Raw genomic sequence first — 15,442 nt, 5'->3', positions numbered from 1 at the left:
GGCATTGGGTTCATGAACCAAGCAAATGTGAGTTGATTGTTTGGAGGTGGTTTGAAGCTGGGCCCTTTCCCCGTGACCCTTGCTGGGGTTGTGGCCCTGGAGCACACAGCCTGCGTTCCTCATGCTGTGCAAGCAGAAGCTTGGCCTCGGCAGAGCGCAGGTGGTAGCTGGCAGGAGGGGATGCTCAGGAGTGTGGGGGTGTTGCTGCTGCTGTGCCCCTGTAGGATTTCAGCTTTCTGGTAGGAGATGAAAATAAAATTATCTCAGAGTAAAAGACATGCCCGTGACCATGCATTGTATGGTTGAAACCTGGAAAGAGATGTTCAAAAAAGGTCCCCAGTCTCATGAGCAGAAGTCCTTTAACTGTGCATTTGGATTTTCGAATGCTCCTGTGACGTGGCTGTGACCAAGTCCACACTCATGATGTCCGTTCCTTCTTGCTCTCCTACCCATCCATGTGCAGCAGCTCCTGAGCCTATGAAGGACCCGGGGAGTCTGTGTGCTCTGAGGCTGTATGCAAGGCATGTCTGCAGCCTGTTAGTGCTTGGCTCAAATCAGCAGGCTCCCTCTGAAAGCACTGCTTGTGACTTGAGCAAGCTCCAGTCTGAGTAAGTACTTAATTAACGCAGTCTCCTGGCAATGGAGCACAAGCAAATTTCCCATCTAAAAGCAGAATCAAGGCAATATTTTGTGTCTATTCTTAGTCACATCCATTTAATCTGTAGATATTAAAATCCTCAAATGGGCTGACTGCAGGGCAGCTTCTTCCTAATGCTTTAAAGTGAATTCCAGCCCACTGCATCGCTGTGCCACGTTGCCAAGTTTTAGGATCCACGTTCCTTGGACGCTGTCCCTCGAGGGGATGCGCTAGAATAGAACTGAGCTCTTCTGTTAAACAAGTGGGAACCCTCTCTTGCAAGCAGGGTTAGTGCTTATGGAAACTGGGGGTCCTGGCTGGCTTTGTGACTCCCATGGCTTAGTTTCACCACTGCCAGCAGCTAGCATCGTGGGGGCTGGTGCTCATGGACTTCGTGGCTCCACCAAAGCACAAGTATTTAGGTTTCTGTCCCTTTTGTCCTCAGGTCTAAGCAATTGTGAAGGATGAAGTCACCCAGGGGTTGGGGTGCTTTGGATTTGAGCTAAGAAACAAGTCAAGATGTGAGCATGGCTAGAAGATCTTATACTGCCAGTTTTAGGTGTAAAAAAAAAATTGTTTTGATAGCTGCATGGAAGAGTTCATAGAGGAAACAGAATATTGGTCAGTTAAGTGGCCAAGTGCCCAGACATCTGCCTGCAGACATCTCACCCCTCCCTTTGTAGTTTGTTTTCATCATGAGCAAGGATTTATATATATATACATATGTATATATAAATATATATAAACCAAGGATGAGCGCAGCCTAATCTGCCACCTTGACTCAAAAGAAGGTGGCAGTTCTCATTTGAGGAGGTATTTCTGTAGAGCTGGTATTTGGGAGGATCAGTTCCTCAGTGCACCTTGTGCTTGGCTGCACGTTGGGGCACAGAACCGTGCTCATACCCGAGCTTTTACAGCAGTACCTAGACTATATAAAAAATTGCAAGTTTCCTACTGGGGAATGCAAGTAGGTGTTATCTGAGCTGCCCTTTGTCCATTGCTTCTATTTAAAATCTTACCTATGTTTACCTGCCCAGAGTAGAAGCTCTCAAGTCTGTCTGCTGGAAGGGGCAGTTGTGCAGCGCTGCACCCCAGGGGATGCGTACTGCTGGCCCCTAAGCTGCCCTTGGCTCCTGACAGCCTCTCCTTTTGGGTAGAAATCTACAAAAATAAATCCTTGTATTAGATTATGTTCGGAATTGAAATCAACAAGGGCCTTAGCTGCCTCTCCAGCGCTCAGTGCTCTTTCTGTGTGATGAGGAAGGATAAATAATGAGGCAATATTTTACTCTTCAGGTTCTGCCATTGGCAATGCTTCTGACTGTGTTCTGCGAATTTGTGATGCTGGCGGCAGGATTCCATGGCAGCCTTGTAATAAATCACTTGGTTTAACAATGAGGAGCATTTCATTGGTCTGATTAGCACCAGGTGAAGTGATTAGCACAATCAGGGTGGGGAAGGGCTGGGACTGAACTCAGACACAAAATCTTGTGTTTGCAAACCAGTCCTTTCCTCTTTTGGGGTGGGGGAACGGCCCCAGCATTGGGTGCCCCTGGCCAGCCCTCTTGGGGGGGGGGCACAAAATATTTATTGCAAGTGTCGTATTCCTTAAAGACTTCTTCCTATTTTGCTGCTTGTCTTGGCTTTCAGCTGCACTCTTTGGCTGCTAGGAAGGCTTTGATCCTGCTGACGAACACTTCACACGGATCCATCCCCTGCAGAAGCTCTGAGCAGCCCCAGGCAAGGTGGCTGTGCCACCCACGTTGGTGCCAGGCTCAGGTGGCAGTCCCTCTCGCAGAGCTCTGCGGTTGGTTCTGGAGCTTTCTGTTCTGTCCTCACCTTTACAATTCATCCTCTATCTCTGCATTGCATGCATGGTTTTTAAATTGCAGCTTAAGGCTCATTTCTGTATCATACATACACTCATGTTTAGGATTTTAGTAGTTCTAGTTCATTGTATTATAATTGGATAGCCTTGGGGAAATCACTGTCAGAACTGATAGGCTCCTAGCAGTTTTTGTATCAATTGGTGAATTACATGCACGTTTCTCAGATGCTCATATATTTATACGTTCCCCCGGTGCTACCCTGCCTTCAGAGAACTGCACTGAAACTAGCATCACAGGCAGCGGAGGGGGACAGCTTTCCTTGAAACAGGGGAGGTGTGCGGCCTTCAGAGCTGCTGAAAACAAGAAACAGAACAACTTGAAAGCGATGGAAATACCTCGAGCAGTACTTACCTCCAGTGGCAGGGGGTAAGAACATTCTCAGACCCTCCCAAACCTGGCCTGGTTGCGTGATGTTTGTGCAAGTGGTGCCTGTAAGCAGACACCCCAAGGGACCTGCAGCTGGGGCTTTGTCTCTGTGAAGTGTGGGGGCATCCCAGGTGGGCCCCTGGCCTAAGGAGACCACCCCTTGGGACTGCTGATGCCTGGCGAGGGGCTTTTCCTCCCTGGGAATTTTCCCAGCAGTGGGGGGCTCTGCACCAGGCCTGTACCCACCCTGGAGCTCCTCAGTGCTCTCCTAAAGGGCTGCTGGTCAGGTGCTGCCACTGGCTGCTAGCTGAGTCTAGTGTTTTGAGACCTCAGGGTGTTTTAGAAATATTTATGGGATGTAGTGTATAGGAGCTTTCATCTGCTCAGAGCTCACTCTGAGCACACTAACACATAGGGGACCTCTTTTTTCATTTTTTTCAATAACGCTTCACACTTGCAAACCTCCCCATCTGTTCCAAAAGGAGTCTGGCAAATGATTTTGTTACATTTCACTATGTTTCAGGATGAGCATGCATATCTCTACGCTTGGAAATCACTCAAATAAAATACAATTGAAGACCAGATTAAAGATTTTATAGTCTGATAAACTTCCAGGTCTGCGGTCAGTTCTGCCAGAAGCAAAAACGTTTCACTTCTCTGGTTATTATCTCCCTGAATAGAGGAGGTCTGATGAAAGCCCTGCTGCTCCCCCCATCCAGCTCCAGCACCGAAGCCCGTGTGCGTGTTCCTCTGGGTTTCATCCTGACGCTTTTCCTTCGCAGCAGCAGCCAGGGACGGGGGCCGGCCCCCTTTGTGGTGGGATGCTGTCCCAGGAGCTGGCAGATAGCAGCTGGGGAGGAGAGCTCTGGTGTCTTTGTCATTGTTTGGCAGAGGGGGACCTCAGACACGGGTGGAGTGATTCACCCAGAATCAGGCAGGAAACTTGTTTTCCTGCCGTGTCGGATCCATCTCAGGAACCCCGAGGCAGCGTGTGCTCTGCAGCAGAATTCAGCGAACCCTGTCCTTAAATTATACAGAATCCAGTGACAGAAGGGATGCAGAAAGTGCCTCTGTCCCTTTTAGCTGAAGACTACTCTGTTCCCTCTTGTTTACTCAGTGTACTTGCCTTTTTGAGGATAAGACCAGCCATTAATTTTGTAATTTGTGGGCCCAGCAGACTCGGCTTTCAAAGGTTATTGCTCACACAGCCTGGTCTCCCAATCCTCTGGGACGCGCTCTGTGAAATGGTAGAAATGGTGCATGATGAGGGAATGCCCTTTGGAAAAGGTTAAGCCTGCTGCTAGTTTATCTCAGCCCTGCGAGCAGGGGAAGAGGGCCTGTGGGAAATCAGAGGGAAGCAGGCGTGCTCGCGCTGATTAGCGCTGCCCTGCCTTCTCCAGCGGGGTGGGAGAAGTGCGTGTGGAATTGGGATGAGCCCTGTCTGCACACGGGCTGCCTGTCCAGGCAGTGGGAGCCACCAGCTCCTTCTAGCTCGTTAGTCTCGCAGTGACTGTGCAAAATCCCCGTCTGCAGCGTCGTGGCAGAACCATTGCCCGCCCTCCTAGAACAAAACGGGTCTGCATTTATTTTGGTTCTGGCCTATTAGTGAATTATGACCCAAATGCCTTTTACATTGCCGGCGTCTGCACTCGGTTTCATGGGTTTTCTGCAATATGCGTAACTCTGCAGTTGGATTTTATGCTTGATTTGGTTATTGAAGGGAAAACAGGACAGCCGTAGCCTGGACAAGGAATGAGAACAAGCTGATTTTTAACTATTAGCTTCCACCACACCACTGTAAACAAACTCCTGCATCTGCCTAGCTAAGGAGATGCTGGTGTGTGCTAATTGGGGTTTGTTAGCCCTTTTGTTTGTGCAGTCTCCTTCAAGTGGAGACCAGGAGGCAGCCTCCTGGGACTGTTCGCTTCTTTGATTCCATCTGCAAGTCAGCAAGATGTTGCAGATGCTCCACATGTTTTCTGGCTCGTTCTTTCTTACAGTGCAAGGGAACTTGGTTTAAAAAATAATTAATGCTACCAGCTGCAGTGCACTGGGAGCAGCAGCGGTGAAACTGGGCACTGCAGAAGGGGCAGCATGAAACCCGTCCTCCCCCTGCGCTGCTCAGCACGGAGCTTCACTTTGAAGGGCAGAATTCACAACTTGCTGCTTTGTTGTTAGGTGAAGGTTTGTTTTGCTCACTGTTTTCAGCACTCATACTTTTGACTTTCTTAATATTTTTCATCAAACCAAGTGCTTCAAATATGCCAGAATTGCGAAACAGCTCAAAAACCCCTCTGTAAGTGCTTTTGGATTACATATTTGTTCCTGTTTCCCTGCAGTGAAATCACACTGTCTTGTTTCTAACCAAGAGACGTGAGATTCCCTCGCTATCAGCTGACACAAGGAGATGGGGAAATCTGAACGGGAAGTTCAAGAATTTGTGGCCTCATAAACAGAAGACGAGCTTGGTTCTGTCGCTTGTATTCCCTGCCTCTGGGCGAGCTGCTTCTGCAATAGGAAACCCTGCAGGTTCCTTGTCTACAGCTTGCGTTGGGAGGGAGCATTCATGCAGTTTTTTCAGCTCCATTAAATAGCACAGCTGCCCAAGCAGCTAAATGGATGAGGCTAATGAACATGTGCACAAGTTGATGGTTCGGGATCTAAATTGCCTGGGAGCAAGCAAAACAGAATTAGGCAAGTAAAGAACCTGATTGTTTTTCAAGTGATAAAAGATTGGCGTGAATTACAGGAGGCATTAGAAATTTGGAAGATATGTAGATTTAAATGGATGTATTTGTTTCAATTAAATAAAGAGGAGGGAACAAAATGCCTGTTCAGAAGTACCAGATACCGAGGCTTCCGTCTGGTTTACTCGGATCTCTGGGCTGAGAATTAATGTCTGTGTATTTGGGGTTTAAGAAAGGCTGCTTGTTGTGGGGGAGCCCACCCAAAACATGCTGGGGATGGGGCAGCTCCCTGGGAGCCAGTTGCTGCTCTGCAGCTCACGCGATCCAGCAGCACAGGCAGCGGTGGGTCTAGGAGGACATCAAGCCCGAGTGATATGGAGAACCCACCCTGCTGATGCAGTTGTGTTCAGTGCATCCCAGCCTTCCCATCTCCTCTTCATGAAGTTCTTGGATTTTAAACCACAATTCTAACTGAAAGTTGCATCACGCTGGTCGCCAAAGCCAGGGTTGCTATTTTCAATTGCAAGTGTTCTTCCTACAGCTTTTGGAAAATATTTCTGTGAACGTTTTGGAAAGCATCTCAAAACAAATTTTGATTAAAGCTCTGAGGACTGAAAAGTGAAAAGTGTGCTGTTGCAGCCAGTCTCCCCAAAGTAATATGTTCTTATGAAAAACATGAATGTGTTCATTCACACCCATTGCCCTCTGGGCGCGGACCTGTCCTTGGGGAAGGACGGTGCTGCTGGTTTTGACAGACAGACAAGGCTCTAATCCCAAACTTCCCCTACTTACGATGCCCCATCTTAAAGCTCCTGATGTTTCCTGTCAGCGGCAGTCCCATGGTGATTGCCTCGTGGAATGTAAATGCGGCGTTTTTGGAGCCCCAGAGCCCTTTAGAAAAATACGCTGCCAGGTTCCTGCAGCTGCTGCTTTGGTAGCCTTCCTTCCCATTCAGGTCTCCAGATTACTGTGGCAGTGATTGAACAGGAGATTCACGGAGGGAAATTAAGCCTCCAGAAGATACAATAATTTAAATAATTGGCATTTTTTGTGTGTGAGAACATGAGAAATACAGTGTTCATTCACCATGAATTCCTCCAGGACCAGGGTAACAGAAGCAGATGAATTCTTATGAAACAAAGATTCTATTTTCATGCAAATATCTCTCAGTAATAAAATACCGAGGGAATAAAAATGACAGGAAAATGTATGATGTACAAGCAGAATTGTTTCTGAAGCAGTGTATTTTCCACGAAGCCTCAATAGCTTTTATTCTGTAGGCCATGTTACAACAAAGCACGAAGCAAGATGAGGCTTCGCGTGAGCAGCGTGATGGAGAAAGCCACCAGTTGTGCCGGTCACACCACCTCAGTGGAACTTCTGTGAGGAGGCGTCTTCTCCAGCCCCGAGTAGAGGCGAGGGGAAGCCTCCTTCGGTGAGAGGAGTGGGGTGTGGAGGGAGGAGAGGGCAGCTCTCAGTGTGGGAAGGAGGCCAGAAGCCCCGATCCAGGACCGAGTCCAAGGTGTTCGAGCTTTGCTTACGAATGCTTCGGTGCTGCAGTACAGCTGTGGGCACAGACTTCACTTCCGACAGCTCTACCCTGCTATTTAGGGTCCTTAAGAGGAAATCAGCTTCTGTGTGTAGTACATATTTAGCACTGGCTTGGACCATCCTTTGTCAGCAGTAATTAATGAGTCAGAAAGACTACAACTGCCACCTCACCGTCACGATGCCAGCATGATTACGGCCAAGACACAACCCTCTCCTGCATTTTTTTTCCCTATTTTGCACATTAATGGTAAAGTGCACCAGCAAATGGAGTCCTTGTCCAGCAACCTGCCTCCTCTTTGTGGGGGGAAAGAGGGGAGACGGGTACACCCTGTGTTTCGATTATCCGGAGAGGGCCGCACGCTTCTCTGTAGGCAGCTGGTAAATGACGGGAAGTGAAGCATTCCCTGCTGCCTGAGCTAATGATTGCTTTCCAAATGGCAGCTGTATTCGGGGGGGGGGGATGCAGGAGCCGGGGCGCCGCGGGAGAAGGGGAATAATCACGGTAAACTCGATCTTACAAAGCGCTGTGAGCATGCATCATTTTTATTGTAGGAAAGATTAATAGATCCTGTGGCGGCTTTTGTTTCGTTTCAGTGGAAGGAAGTGTTTAAGTCGCTGGTTTGTTTCAAACCGTTTGAGTAATCTGGGGCTAATAAACTTGCTGGAGTTGCAGGAGGCTTCAAAGGCTGCTCGCCTGGCTATCGGACGCGTTAAGGATTTCTGGAGCCTGAAGCACGGCTGCGTCGCGTGGGCTGTGAATTGAGCAAGGACTGCCACTTTCGGGCTTCTTTTCCTCTGTTCGTTGCCTCACACTGAAACCCTTTGATTACAGTTCCTGTGGCACTTTATAACAGACGTGCAATAATTGTGCTCACCTCTTTGCCTTTTTGATCAGGAACGAGCCTACCTTAAACTGGGCCAGTTCACAGTCATCTCCAACACCTATGTTTTATGTTTTTGCTGCTATCTCGTGCTCCAAGTCAGACTTTCAATTGGAAAGATTTCAAATCCTTTTCTAATAGAAATGCACCCTAAATGGACAGGTTTTTGCACAGTGTTTTATTTTTGGAAGAAAGGGTTTGTAGGTATTCTTTGGTGTCGATTTTCCTGGTTAGCCTTCTTGAGCAAAGAAACTCTTCGTACAGGTTTTGTAAGAGTTTGTCCTAACTTCTGCAAAGTGGATTTTTTTTTATAAATTTGAAGTTTTTCTATTTAAAATTTTAAAGGTTTTTGTCAAAGCAAAAATCTTTTGTTCCGAATTGCTTTGAGGTCAAGGTGTGAGAAACTTCCTTGAACTGGTGACCAGCTGGAGGCATGTGGGGTTAGGGTACGAGCCTGCGGTGTTGGGTATCGAAGTCTGAACTAGTTCCTCCAAATTTTATGGACAAAAGGAAGAAACAGGATGGATCCAGACAGTGTTTAGCCTGTTAATGTGCTAAGGTAGGTATCTGGAACAGGTCAGATGAACCCATGGTCAGAGGTCAGTTCTCCTCCAGCCTCTGTAAAGTGAGCGCTGTGACCAAGTCAGCATGAGGTGTCTCCAAGTCAGATGTGATTTGCAAGCCCTGCCGTGAGGTTGTTCATTTCTGTTAGCAGTATTGCACTGAGTCGGCTCCCTTTGTGGGCAGTGTAGAAATTTGATTTGAGAAGTGTCATGCCAAAAATCTGATGGTGAGTTTCAAAAGTTCTGAGATGGCATCAAGAAGCAAGTTTGTTCAGATTTCCCTGGGACATCCACCTCTGGAATGGGACCAAAACACGGCAAACTTCAACCCAAAAGGAAAACTTCTCAGAAAGGTATACGAAATGGGAATTTACAGGGGGATCTACATGGAGCCCCTGATTCAAGCTTGGCCTGACACAAAGTCGTGTAAGTGCACTTACATACAGTTCTGAGGCTTGCGATAAGAAAAATCCCCAGAAATTACCTCTCTCAAAATTGCCAAGCCATTCTGTTCCATTAAGGTATTGTTGAATCTAAATATTGCACAGAGCGTGCTGTGTCAGAGAAGGACCTAGCCGGTTGTGCCCTGACCACAGTGTAATCTGGGTCACAAAGTGAAATGCCGAATCTTGGGGGAACTGGCAGGCGTAATGCTGGGTTTGGAAAACAACAAAGTCAAACAGGTAAACTACTCATGAGCTTTTAAACTTCTGCCTTGCTTATGCTGATGCATTATCTTTTTTTTTTATTTTCAGCTTGTTTTGATCAGACTGTAGCTCTCGTGGATGAATTTTTTTTGGGAGGAATGCTATCTGGTAATGGAGGGTTTCTAATTCCAACTCTGTTCGGTTTTGCTCTGGCTTTCCTATCAAACTTGCCGGGACCACCAGCACAGTGTTCCACCAAGCTTTCCCCTTTTCTCATCCCACTGGCATGTCAGACAGCACGGGAGCTGCCTGGTACCCTCATAATCGTCTTGTGGGCTGGAAGCAATAGATGGGATTTGAGACCTTGGGACAACACATGGTAGCTTAACCATCTACAAGTCTTTTGCCTTGGCCAATGGCAGAATCCCGCGGTTGCTTTGTGGTCACGTCGGAGGCTTCGTGTGCCTTTGCTGGGGCTGGAACTGGCCCAGGTGTCTCACCACCTCGCTCCCGCACGCTGCAGGTCCAGTCTCTCCTTTCGTTCCCTTTGGCTATTCCAGGCCTGTCACGTGTGCTGCTGGATGTAATTTCAGGCTGTTGCAACATTAATCAGGGTTTTCCCTGCTGTACCTTGGCCCTTAGCAGCATGGTTTTAAACACCAGATGAAACTAAATTAATCAATATATAAATTACCAACAAATCACTTAGCCTCAGAGGCTGAAGCAGAGATGAGAGAAAGAAACCCAAATGCCAAAATTAAAATCTCAATTAAATTTTGCAAATAATGGATAATTACAGGGTGCTTCTTCTTTTTTTATGTTCATATTAAGTTGTAAGGAATTATTAGATATTTAACTGACATTTATCCAGATAGCCCACAGCAAGTTAGGTAGCAGTTACATGCTGTAATAAATGTCACCATTTAAAAATTAATTGCTGTGCTATCTAACTTGCTGTGGGCTGTCTCATTAAATATTAATGCCGTGCCTAAAAATATGTTATGAGTTGAAAAGGATTATTTGGATTCGGGATGGCAGAGTTACAAAGCACCTGCTGCCTGGAGGGGGAAGGATGCTCGAGCATCACCAGTTCGCAGGGAGCTCTTCCTGACGAGGCAGCTCCACCAACACGTGCTGCCTCCAGCCCGAGCAGGATTCCCGGAGCCCACGTGGGTGCAGAGGGCTGAGCCCTCCTGCCTAGGCCGTGGGGTGCCCTCTGGGTGTAAATCTGCCACGGCTGGGAAGAGAAATGTTGCACGTCTCATCTCGTTCCCCCTGTTTTCAGGATGGGGCCCTTCCTTGCACTCAGGCTGGGGGAAAGTGGTTTGAGCACGGCCCTGCTGTTCTCTTGCATGCAGAGATAGTACATGGTGGAGGAGGATGAAGGAGAACTACGGAACAGGGTTGTCCGGTCCCACAGGACTACCTGTATTTATTATTTTGAGCAAATTGTATGCTAAGTGCTTTGCAGAGAAAACAGACCTAAGCATTCAAGGTGTTTAAAAAACAATGCTGTCTGTAGGAGAAGCCTTTTGCAGCTCAGTGATACAAACCGAAGGGATATTTTTGTTCCAACTCTATCTCCCCCTATGAATAATGCATGCTGGTCTCCCAGAAACACAAGGTAATCAGAAATATACTGTGTCCATGACAAACGCAGTGCACATTACTGTAATAGAGCTTAAGGACCATTCGCATTGACTCTTGCTATTTAAAGCCAAGAAATGTGCGATGTGTTTTCCCAGCCAGCCACCACTTTAATGCTTTGCTATTCCCCATCCACTAATGAAGTGTTCAGTGAGCGAGAGCTTTTGCACCGAGAGGAAAGGATGCACGGGACGGTCGGTGCTGTGGCTGGCGCGTCGGAGGGCGTACAGCTCCTTGTGGGGCTTCCCTGCTGAGCTCTTCTCCAGCAGCTCACTGGCAGAACTCACGACCCGTGCAGCCAAGGGGCCTCTGCTCAGGCAGGTAACTGCGAGGTCTTGCCCTGAAATAGGGCCCGTGCGCGTCCCAGCGGCTGCTGCAGGTGAGCTGCTGGCTTGCATCTGGTCTTGTCCTCCTCCCTCTTGCTTGCAGCCCCTGAGACAAAGCACGTCCTGGTGTGGGTTTTCAGTCAGCTGAAGTTTGGGAGTCAGATCTGTGGGTTTTTCAAATGTGCTACCTCAGATAGAAATCGTGGAAATACTTGTATATATCCTCTGCCTGCACTGTGCGTGAGGGACCCTGCACAACTTCTGTTCTTTCCAGCCTCTGTTCCCAGTGTGCTCTGTAACGCCCTTACGAAGCACAGTATCTGCTGTAGACAAAGCCTGGTGTGACACTTGTCCAGCGGGTTGACTTTTTGATTCAACAGAAAACTACAGAGAATGGCGCTTAAGATGCTTTGGAGGAATTTTGCCTTCCTTTCCCCTAAGCAGGACAAGAAATGCAATTTCATTCATCATGTACTCAGTTCAAAGCACCATTTTCTGCTGAAGGATTGAGCAAATATAATTTAAGGTTCCACTGTGCATGTGACAGATTTAATTAGTGTACATGGGAGCTCAAAGTTGTTCAGAAAGTATTTGTTTGCATAAAAATAGGCCATGTCTGCAATTTAAAGTGGAATAAAGTACCGCAGTTATGAAGAATTTAATGAGTTGTTGCGTAATGTTCTTTATAAACACCATCCTAGATGGGAAATTCTATTAGGAAATAAAAACTAGGTTAGTAAATGCAACCAAATCCACCCTTCTGTATCCTCTTGCTTACAGCAGCCATAATTCGTTCCTAAAGCCAGATAGGAACGGTGTGTCTGCGGTGCTTGTCAGAGGAGCAGGAGTGAAAAAATCCCTCTGGCTTCTCATCCGCCCCTCGGCTTGGGGGCCTGGGAGGCGTTGGCAGGCGCAGCTCCTTCAGCCTGTGGTCCCCCAACTTTGTGAGAAAATCCCTGCATGCAGCCCATGCTCAGGAGGTGTCTTCAGGATCTGTGTCCCAAAACACTGCAGCTTTGTGTGGAGAGGTCAGAAAATCACTGATGTGTCAGCTGGGAGGCTGACACAAAGCTCGGTTTTTGCTCTCGTCTTGTTGCAGTCTCTGTACCACAATCAAACGTTGCATGATAATTGTAGGCGTGCTGGCAGCCTGCTTATTATATGGCAGCGGAGCTGCTGAAGGGGCAGGTTGGAGTGAAACGTGATTTAGGAGGCGAGATTTAGGAGGAGATGAGCAAACGGCTTACGAGACAACGATCCAGCTGTGGGCTGCAAGGGGAGGCTGGGGGGGCTCTCAAGCAAGTCACAGCTCGCAGGGATATTGGGCACACCTCTCTCGAGTGCGATGCCGTCAGGTGTCCAGGAGGCCTGTGTGGCTCGGCAGGCGGGCGGTTTCTCTCCCCTCTGGTCTGGGGTTTTTGCTCCCTTGCAGGTTGGGTGCTTGGCATGGCGGGACCTGGGCGATGAGCACCCAGGTGGCACCCTCCAAGGGCACCCGAGCCCTCCGCTACTGGGAGCTGGGCATCCACGCGTACCATCTAAAGCAGCAAAACAAAAGCGGGAGGAGAAGGGAAGCATTTCTTCCTTTCCTGTTTCATGCTGCACAGCCATGTGCTCAGGATAACGAGGGCAGGCCCTGGTGGGGCCGGAGAGCCAGCCTGGCTCCTCCGAGCTGGACTGCAAAGCCCGCGCCTCTGGGAGAGCCCTGTCGCTCCAGGAGGCTCTGCAGTGCCACTACAGAGCTCTTCTGGTGCGACTTGCATTGTAAGAGTGATGGGCCTTACCCTATTCCTTCAGCAACGTAACATTTATTAAGGGGGAGCTGGTAGCATTGTGAATTCTGCTTTTTTCATGTGTCCTCCAACAGTCTCTGAGATCGTTAGGACACTGCTTCAGAGCTGGTAAGAGCCATGGCAGGCAGGGGTGGAAGCACCACTCACACAAATGGTGTCTTTTAATTACAGAGCCTTCTTGTTTGTAGACAGGCTATACAGACGGGATGTGGCTTTTATTCCTGTAAACTTCTTAAAATGTAATTTTCATCTTACTCTGCTTGTGCAAAGCCCAGCTAGTGCTACATTGCTGTGGGTATGGTCTGGGAGTGAACTGTCGTTTCCTACTTGGGAACTTCAGTTGTTACCTCGTACCTCTGGAGGTCACTGTAACAAAGAAAAATGCAGATACTGGAGATTGTTTTAAGGCTTTCATTTGGCTGCAGTCAAGATATTTTGTGTTACAGGCCCTGCACGTGTGAGACCGATCAGCTCATGTGCGTGTTTTAATGATTGATTTTTGCATGCAAAGGTCTTAATTCTAGGAGATCTCAATACTTCAGCCCGTGCTGCTCCTGAGTACAGCTGTAGCAAGATCTTGTTCCTCTGCTTAGCTTCCCACTGCCTGCAACGGCAGAGCAAGTGTCGTGCTCAGAGGGCAGGCACTGTCAGAACTGGTTGTGTGTGTAGCTCTTGCAGGGCTTTCTGCAAAGGGCATTAGAAGTCCAAGTGCTTTTGAGGATCTGGGCAAATGGCTCTGGTACCTAAATAAAACATGACTGTGAAGGTTTCCTGTGCCCTTTCAGCACCAGTGCTCCAAGGCTGGCACTGGAGTGGTGGTGCCACTGCCACGGCTCCTGGTCTCAGGGTACAAAGGAGCTTGATGAGCGAGCGGAGCAGTTTCTCTGGGAAATGGTGCTCTGCTTCTGGCACTCTAGAGAACAGGTCTTTTTAATACGCTATTATTTAAAGTATTTTTTTTCCTTTTTTAGATGCTTCCCATTTAAGATGAAAAATATCTGAACTGTGATCTCAATCACAGCTGTGAAGGCAAAGGGAAAGTCCCGCTCTTTGCATTAAAATGTGCACGTCACCCACCCAGTTTGAAGATTTTTCCCACTGGTCAGAAATGGGAGATGTAACCTGGCACTTGATGTCCTGCCCCTCAGGGTTTAATGCATGCTCATCTGTGTGAAACACCTACAAGCTCTGATTTTTCCCTGGAGGGTGAGGATGTTGTGAAATAATTACATTTAGTGTTCTTCACACTGAGGCAAAAGAGCTGCGACATTGGTTTTTTAGGAAATGTAGTTGCAAATGACAGAGTCTTAAGGCAAATTAACTCGAGATAGCAGCTAATCGCGTCTCCAATATGTGGCGTTAGCCACTGGAGTATCAATGGGTCCTTCTTAATAAAGCAAAGAGGTGTTGACAAATTGAAGCGTAATTCAACAGCTGCTAATTGTTTTTTGTAGTACGCAGTAAACCAAAAGGGACCTGATTCTCACAGCATTTAGTTTGTTCAACGCTTCTTTATACTGCAGAGTGGTCTAAAAGAGCCATCATAAGCCCCGGAGTCAGGGGTGTCCAGTGCCCATCAGACCGATGTCAACCCTGCTTCTGGAAACGGGCTCAAACCTTCATTTTATTGACAGTGTTCCTCCAGCCTTGACTTTGGCGTTGGCATAATTGCATTTTGAAAGCTCACCCTTTTCCCCTCAGTGGGCTGAAAATCCTAATTCATGAGTGTAATGAAAACACGGTGTTCCATGAACAGCTGAACTAATGAGGCCCGTGTATTGATCCTTGTTTATAGGTGCACGTCTTGTGGTTGGATTCTCTGCTGTCTAATGAGGCATGAGCTCCCATGTGCAGCCTTCTGCCTGCATTCAAAGAGTCCCTCCTTGCTCTGCCCCCCTGTCCCTGCGGGTTCTAACGTGTTTGGTAAAGCCTGGGGCAAAAGCCGAAGCCTTTCTTTCCATAACACCCCCTCTGCACAAACACCTTTTAAAACCTCAGTTACAAAGAAGGCTGATCTCTGCACTCTGTCAGGTGTGGCTGAAACAGACTAATGAATTAAGCAGTTCCTGGGGGAGGAAGAAATGAAAAGCCTTCCATATAGATAGCATTAAGTCATGTTGCCTCATCTCCCTAGCAGAGCCAGCTAGGAGTGTTTACTTGAACCGGAAAAAATAGGATAGAAGGCTTGCGTGTGCCCCTGGGTACAGGTGTGAGGAGCCTACGTCCCTACAGACAGAATTTCCACTAACGCTGCTATGTAAAGCATTTTTTGTTTGAAGGGAATGCTGATGGAACAATTTTCACTGGTTACCATTCATTAAGTTTAGTGCTCACCAGCAGAAGTACCGGGATGCCCAGAAGATCTCATCAGCCGTTTCACACCGTTTGTGCCTTTTAATCCAGTGTCTGCAATCGCAGCGACAGTCAGAAGGGATTACTCTAGCACTTTCTGTGA

Source organism: Oxyura jamaicensis, chromosome 23 (assembly GCF_011077185.1).
Source record: "Oxyura jamaicensis isolate SHBP4307 breed ruddy duck chromosome 23, BPBGC_Ojam_1.0, whole genome shotgun sequence".
In the NCBI taxonomy this organism is placed as follows: Eukaryota; Metazoa; Chordata; class Aves; order Anseriformes; family Anatidae; genus Oxyura; species Oxyura jamaicensis.
This window is presented reverse-complemented; position numbering follows the sequence as displayed.